Source organism: Miscanthus floridulus, unplaced genomic scaffold, assembly GCF_019320115.1.
Source record: "Miscanthus floridulus cultivar M001 unplaced genomic scaffold, ASM1932011v1 fs_174_2, whole genome shotgun sequence".
NCBI lineage: Eukaryota > Viridiplantae > Streptophyta > Magnoliopsida > Poales > Poaceae > Miscanthus > Miscanthus floridulus.
Genome location: NW_027096334.1, coordinates 12,217 through 20,000, shown reverse-complemented (window position 1 = coordinate 20,000; position 7,784 = coordinate 12,217). Strand labels below are relative to the sequence as shown.

General features: G+C 47.6%; 1 long non-coding RNA gene and 1 pseudogene across 1 annotated transcript; one reads left to right on the top strand and one right to left on the bottom strand.

Moving 5' to 3' along the window:
• Positions 1-4: 4 nt before the first annotated feature.
• Positions 5-7,458, bottom strand: LOC136530668 (putative multidrug resistance protein; annotated as a pseudogene).
• Positions 2,565-5,160, top strand: LOC136530669 (uncharacterized). Its single transcript, XR_010777830.1, has 2 exons — positions 2,565-4,207; positions 4,514-5,160. It is a non-coding gene; the product is annotated as an uncharacterized lncRNA (long non-coding RNA).
• Positions 7,459-7,784: the final 326 nt, after the last annotated feature.

Here is a 7,784-nt window from a genome sequence, read left to right as displayed (position 1 = left end):
CGAGCTTGCCACCATACCAGAAATCAAGGGCCCATGTGCATGTCATGAGGCTCATGGAGGTGCCAAGGCCCAGTCCTGCAAACCATGACTGTCGGATGCTTTCCTTGCGTGGCCCATCTTGTGCTTGGTCAAAGAGGTGTAGGATGCGCTCCTGGGATGAGAAAGCAGTGATGGTGCGGAGATTGGAGACAGCCTCAGCTGCTAGCCTGCTACTTTCAGATTGAGACTGTATTGATTTCTGGGACATGCTCTTCAATAAGACACGGCGAGCATAAAAGCAAACAATGATAAGGGGTTGCACTGCTATCATGACAAGGGCCAAACGCCAAGCGATCACCAGACCCATAGTGCAGGCTATGAGAACTGCAGAAACTGTCTGGATCACTAGAGCCATTCGATCACCCACAAGAGACCTCACCTGCCAAAAGAAGTATATGAATTGTCAGGTATTATTTTTTATGATATGCATAAGCTTATCTTTGGTTCGTATACTTACGACGTTGGCATCCTTGCCAAGTTGTGAGCATATGGCACCACTGGAGTTCTCATCACGGTCAAACCACCCAATCTCAAAAGTAAGGATTTTTGCAAGCATCTGTTCTCTCACTCTCTTGGTGAGGTATTCCCCCATGGCACCGAAGTTGTAATGTTGCCCAATATTGATCAAGAATGAGAGCACTGCAAGAGCAACAAAGATGAGTGCGTAGGTCCTTGTTTTGTCCTTGATCTCATTATGGTCTGCCAAGAAGTAGATTGAGATCATGCTGCCCATGGCATATGAATATACAGGCTGTATGCCTCCAAACACAATTGCACTGAAACTTCCCATCAGAGCCTGCTTCCACTCTGGCGCATTAAGCATCAGTAACCTTCTGAATGATGGGACGGGAAGCTTTGGCTTCTCGGTAATATTATCATTTTCTGCGTCACCCATTGACCGTCCTGAGCTTGACCTGCTAGCTGCAGAGAACCTCCTGCTCATGCTGTGGCTGCTAGATTGCCCCGCAGCAGATGTACTTCCAGTTCCACCAACCTGATTGGCCTCCCTTGAATCACTGGCCTGCTGAAGGCGGGCAAGAGATGTGTAGAGGCCATTCTCATTGGCAATGAGGTCATCATGGGATCCCAGCTCCTTGACCTCACCATATTGCATCACAGCAATCATGTCAGCATTCCGGATTGTGGAGAGCCGATGTGCAATGACAATGGTTGTCCTGCCCACAGAAGCCAGGTCAAGTGCCTCTTGCACAACACGCTCTGACTTCTGTGTCCAATGCACTTGTGGCTTCATCAAGGAGGAGGATCTTGGGTGACTTAAGGATAGCTCTGGCAATAGCAATCCTCTGCTTCTGTCCTCCAGACATTTGGACACCACGCTCACCCACCTGTTTACAACGTATATTTCACATAAGGAAGCATTAGTCCCATGTTTGTTGATTTACACAATATCAACATATTTATGCTCTCCTTATCTGTCAACTCTATTGACAAAATCACAATCAAAGTTTTCTTTGGTAGAGTCTTAAACTTAAATTCATTGTATCAACTGTTGTTTGTACGACCCTCCTTTTTCCTTCAGAATTTGTTGAAGATTAACTATGAAAATCAACATGTATGTACAGTCTATCCGATGACATGCTGCTTGATGGCATCCTTCTAGCTTCTAGCTTCTAGTGATGCTGTGGGAGTAGGACTTCCTTTTGAATTCTACAGCTAGCTTCTTTTGAATGCTCTAGCTTAATAATCTACTGTTTAAAAGGGTTATCCTGTTCTTCTCTTAAAAAATTTACCTTCCATAAGTTGTCTAGAAAACTTAGAAAAGAATCTATCATTGGAAGGCAAAGGCTTTGTTTCTAGAGGATGGTCAGATTGCCCAACTTTAGTGATGAGATGGGGCATACTGGTAGACCTGCTAGATTTCCTTGTTTTTCTTTGTGAACATGTTGATAATTCTTGTGTATATACATATAGTTGGTGATGTTATTGAGGCCACTACACTGCTACATTCCTATCAACGTTTTGTCCTCTCAGACTCAAATCTCACGCTTTCGTGTAATGTCATATTATGTTACCCCCAACAAGCTTGATTTTGTAACTGATTGAAGCTCTCTCAGTGGCAAACAGAGTTCACCACTGATGGGAATAGGCCTATCGGATCGAAACTGTTGCCAGTGATTTCTCAGTATACTTTGGTTCTCATATTATACTACAGTATTTCTAAAGTGTTTCTGTTGTCGTTCTGCAGTAGTGACATGCAATAACTCTCTTTCATTTGAACCGGTTTGTTCTGAAGTCTGGTAGCAAGATTACTATGGAAAATATTGTTCTCGAAAAAATACAAGGCAATGTTTATCCACATCAGATGTTTGAGCCATTTGCAGATACATTATTTTATTCTTGGAGCTAACTCACCCTATTGTTTCTGTTATCTTCACTAAGGTCACTCAGTCCGTTAGTCTCGTACAAGTTGTTCAAGGCCAACATAATTGTAACCGAGTGCAGATAATAGTCATTTCTGAAGCAAACTGATGTGATAAGGTGAATTGAAGGCAAGTGCAACTTTTCAAGATTTTCCTTTGATATCTATCCATATTGATAATTGAAATGGTTGTTTAGTTATCTGGTAAGTAACATTAATATCACAATTACAAGGACATAACTTTGTATTTTCAGGTTGAAAATCCCATTTATCTGTCTTCCAAACGTGTAGTTAACCTTCTATATTATTTGAGTTGACCATTCTATGTTTTCATGGCATGTATCTATTCCCCTTAATCAAACAAATGCCAAACTGAGGACCGAAGTCAACCGCTAGTGAAATAAGTTATTACTCTCCTATTCCTATGGATGCTAATATGAAATGCCATTAGTATTAGTTACCCTAAAAATGTTACAGTTTAAGTCATACTGGCCACTATCTAATTCAAGATACATGGATGCTACTTGTGCATTATTTATAGGAAATTAACCATGTGCATTGAGAATTGTCATGTTTTACAGTACTGATTGTTGGCACAGCTTAACTGTAGTTGTACTGTTAAGATAGAGCTGTTTCTCACTATCTAGGACACTTTCATGTGGTCTTTTCATGAGTGCATCCTTATGAACAATGGAAATGAAAGTTCAGTGGCAAAGTGGTCCTTTATTGTTGTCAAACTCACAATAGTACTGGGAGGATATTTTGGGTACCTATCAGGTCATCTTGTTAGAGTTTTGCCCACATCAAAGTCTAATGTGCGCTAATATTCAGTGCCCCACATCAGGTTTGCGCACAGTAGAATTTGCTTGTGGTGGGGGTCTGTCCACGAAAGGAACATTTCAGGTTTACATGCTTGCCACTGAGTCTGATATCATTAGAGGATCTTCCATTATTAGCTGGGGATGGCATCTTCATGAAGTCCCACGTTAGGATAGCTAGGCAGCCCGAAAAGTTCTCTTTTCCCCCTTTTGTAATTAGTATCTTTCACATCACAGTTTGTGATAGTGGCAACGATCTGGAAAAAAAAGCTCCTTTCCTGAATCATTTTAACTTTTTTTTAACATATTAAAGCCTCATGGTAGAAGCACTTGTGCCACTAGACATACTAGCACGGGCACTTTCTTCTGTCAATCTCTGCCTCACGTATTGCTGTCAAAATTATTATTGCGTGACAGGACCTCAGTGAAATCCTGTTCGCTGGGAAAGTTGGCACACCCAAAACTGTTGGCTGGCAACCCTTTTCCTGGTTACTAGATTTGCAAAAAGGTTCTGGCTATTTGTCTTCTGCGTCCACCAACCACGGAGTCACACCCTGAGTGGTGGGCTAACCATTCTCCCTTTCCCAATTTGGGGTCGCCACTCAATCCTCTATGATTCCTAGGTCCTACCATAAGCAACCTTGGAAAGCGTGTGCTCTGATCCCTCAACATTTGAAGAAGGATTGTAATTGAAGTGGTGTACATAGCAGCCTTAGAAATACTTGCACGGCAGCTAGGAGAACAGGGTTCAGCTACTATTCTCTAGTGGAAAGGATGGAACGGCAGCTAGGAGTACAGGGTTCAGCTACTATTCTCTAGTGGAAAGGATGGAATTTATAGTAGAGATGTGGATGTATGCTCAACCTGGCAATGAGAGATCTTCTGGCCAAAGCAACCGGCACTGAGGAAATATGCTGAAACCGCAATGAGGACTATGACTGCCCAATAAAGGCAATTTGCTAGGTTTCAGGTATTTCCGTGGTCACCTGTATTTCCATCTTTACTTCTTTTTCTTTCTGTTATGTTACATTCAATGTAGATGATGTAATGACGCAATGGGGCACCTATATGTTGCATCTTCGATTTTTCCTAATTTGTTAGATGTCAATTTTTGAGCTTACTATCGCTTCCATTTCCTGAGTGGGTGGATTGTTACTTTGGTTTCTTCACTATATGACTATAGTGCTGTTTATCCACTCACTTTTGCGTAACGGACAGGGACTAAAATTTTCCTGTAGGAACCAAACACCCCCTAAGCCCTCTTCTATTTCAACAGTCCTGGTACTGTAATTTTACTACTAAAAAGCTGCCAAACTGGAGATACTTGGGCTCTCCGACATCTACCTACTCATACTACAGGTGAGTGCTCCTCCTATTCGAGTTCTTCCTATTCATCCAGAAAGGCCAGAACATGAATAAACTTAATTTGATCTTGGTGCTTAAATAGTTATTGATACAACCATGTACGGTCTAGCCCATTTCCAGCTCTACCAAGAGATTCACTTTGTTCAACTGATTATTTTCACTGTGATAGTTCAACAATTTTCAGTGGGCAGAGATTTCCTGGGAGCTCGGTGCAGAGAGCACTCAGATTTCTTTGAAGGCACAGCAGGCAGGACCCAATGACCCATGTCCTAAGCCAGCGATGCGGCGCCTAGCTAGCAAGCCAGCAGCTAGCCAGCACTAGAATAAACTGATGGAGTAGTGGACTAGGTTGTGTTGCTTCCAGATAATGGGGAGCAGTACTACACTAGAAACAAAAGCTGTTGCTTCCAAAGCAAACCTCTACTCCTAGCCTACCTTTGTTTCAAATTTTCTATTTCTTTGAATAATTAGGAGTTCCTTTGGATCAGCATGTAAAAGATGCACAATTGACCAAAGACTAAAATAATGGAGGAGTTAGTGACGAGTTGGGATCCCAAAGCCACATGTACTGGTCACCTAACCATTCATGCTGAATTATATAGTGAAAATTTGTTTGTTGGGGCATGTTTGTTTCAGTTTAGTTCTTGAAGCAGTTTAGCCTTCGACTGCACTTTCTATTTTTCGAATGTTGATGAGTTATTGATTTGCTTTTTCTGACTTTTGAGTTGTCTCCCATGTCAGCTTTACCCCCACTTTCACAAATTGATCCAGAATTTTTTCATTAAAAAAAGGAGAAAAGAATATCATGATTACTCTTTTCACTAAAATTTCGAATACTCCGTAGTCCGTACTATATGCGGTGGACCTAAACACGTCAGTACTCCATGAAAAACAAGAAAAAATTATGGAAAAATTAGAGCATTAATTCCATGCGACATTTAGGCATTCTTATAGTACTACTAGTGTGCACGAAAAAGCAAGCATCATCTCTTTTGGGGAAGAAAAAACTTGACAGTGACTTGCAAGGGTAAGTAAAGCGTAGCGAACCAAACGACTGCATGCATACGCCAGTTGCAAAAGTGGTGTGGTAAATAGCTTGCCTGCGTGTCGTAGCCCTGCGGCAACTGGGAGATGAAGTTGTGGGCGTTGGCCGCCTTCGCCGCCGCGACGACCTCCTCCTCCGTGGCGTCCTCCTTGCCGAACAGGATGTTCTCCCGGATCGACGTCGCGAACAGCGCCGGCTCCTGGCTGACGAGCCCCATCTGCGCGCGCAGCCACTTGAGCCGCAGCCGCCGGATGTCCACGCCGTCCAGGGTCACCTCCCCGGCCGCCGGGTCGTAGAACCGCTCCAGCAGCGCGATCACCGTCGACTTCCCGGACCCGCTGCCGCCCACCAGCGCCACCGTGCGCCCCGCCGGCACGCGCAGGTTGAAGCTCACGAAGATCGGGGTCTCCGGGCCGCGACGGGTAGCAGAACTCCACGTTCTTGAATTCCACCTCCCCGGCGACGTTGGCCAGCTCGTCGCCGGCGCTGCTCTCCGAGTCGATCTTGGGCACCCGCTGGATCACCTCCTGGACCCTCTCCGCCGCCGAGCTCGCCTCGGAGAAGTACTTGACGTTCGACAGCCCGGACCCCAGAGCTCTGCATGGTTTCGTTAATGGCGCCGTCATCACATCATCATCTAGGACTAGGAGTAACATGCAGCAGAGCAGACTGATGATAAAATCACGGTCACGTACAGGCCACCGACGACAATGGCAGCGGAGACGGCGAAGACGGTGCCGCCCTGGTATCCGTGGTACATGACGAGGCGGCTGCCGTACCAGACGTTGAACGCCCAGATGGTGAAGGTGATGCCGTTGCTGCCGATGGCGACGCCCTTGGCGAGTCCCTGCTTGATCCCGAGCCTCGCCGACTCCTCGAGCGCGGCGGAGAACTGCGCCATGGTGGTGCGCTCGGCTACGAACGAGTAGACGGTGCGCACGGACGAGACGGCCTGCTCGGCGATGGCGCCGGGGCGGGTGTACTGCTCCCTGATCCGGCGCGCGAGGCCGATGAGGATGCGGCCGTACATGAACCCGGGGATGATGAGCAGCAGCACGGACGGCAGCGCCACCAGCGTGAGGTGCCACAGCAGCGCGAACCCGACGGCGTAGCTGCCCAGGAACATGGAGCAGTTCATCACGAAGTTGGGCACCTTCTCGCTCAGCACGTCCTGCACCACGAGGCTGTCGTTGGAGACGCTGGTGATCACCTCCGACGTGGACCCCACCTTGAGGTCGAAGTACTCCACGTCCTGCCGGAGCACCGCCCGCAGGTACCGCTCCCGCATCCGCGACGCCTGCCGCTCCGCCGTGCGCGCCCAGCAGTACCCCTCTGCGTGCATATATGCCAACGACGGCACAACGATTATCAGCTAGCACGTACGGTGCGCGCGCAAGCAAGCATACCGCCAGCGGCGGCATTGGCACCCATCCATGCGTGTGCAGCGCCGGCTCACCTAGGAACGCCATGACCAAGCTGCCGAGCGCCAAGAAGACGAGGTTCCGCGCGTTCTGGTAGCCGAGAAGGAGAGGAAACGACGTCAGCTTTTGCTATGACACTGGCCAGAATCAACCGGGAGGCGAGAGAGACATCTACCTCGTTGACCTTGGAGCTGAACTCATCGAGGAGGTCCGGCCCGTTGCCGAGGTCGTTGAAGATGCGGCTGGTGATCAAGAGCATGACGGGCGTGGACATGCCGTCGCCCATGGCGCCCACCAGGCCGAGCACCATGAGCACCACGTCCGCGGCGTCCGCATGCATGAACACCGACGCGAACGACCGCATCACCGGCGCCGAATTCTTGGCCTTGGCCGCCGCCTGCGGCAGGCCCGTCGTCCTTACCCATGTCAGCCGGCGAGGTCGTCGTCGCTGCCACCCCGCCGCACTCGCCGCGCCGTGTCTCGCTTGTAACCTTGCCCCTGTTACGGGTTTTGTGGATCATGATGGCCTGATGGGCAATAATAATAGAGTATATAAGAGAATTGACTTTGGCTCACGGCTCTTGTGGCCAAGCTACCTTAGCTAGCTAGCCTTTGGCCTCGTTTTCAGGGCCGTTTAGGCGGTAGGCTCTCTGACTGAACCTCTGGAGGAGAAGAGAGAAGCTGAGGGCTCTTATATAGGGGTACGTCTCAGTTAG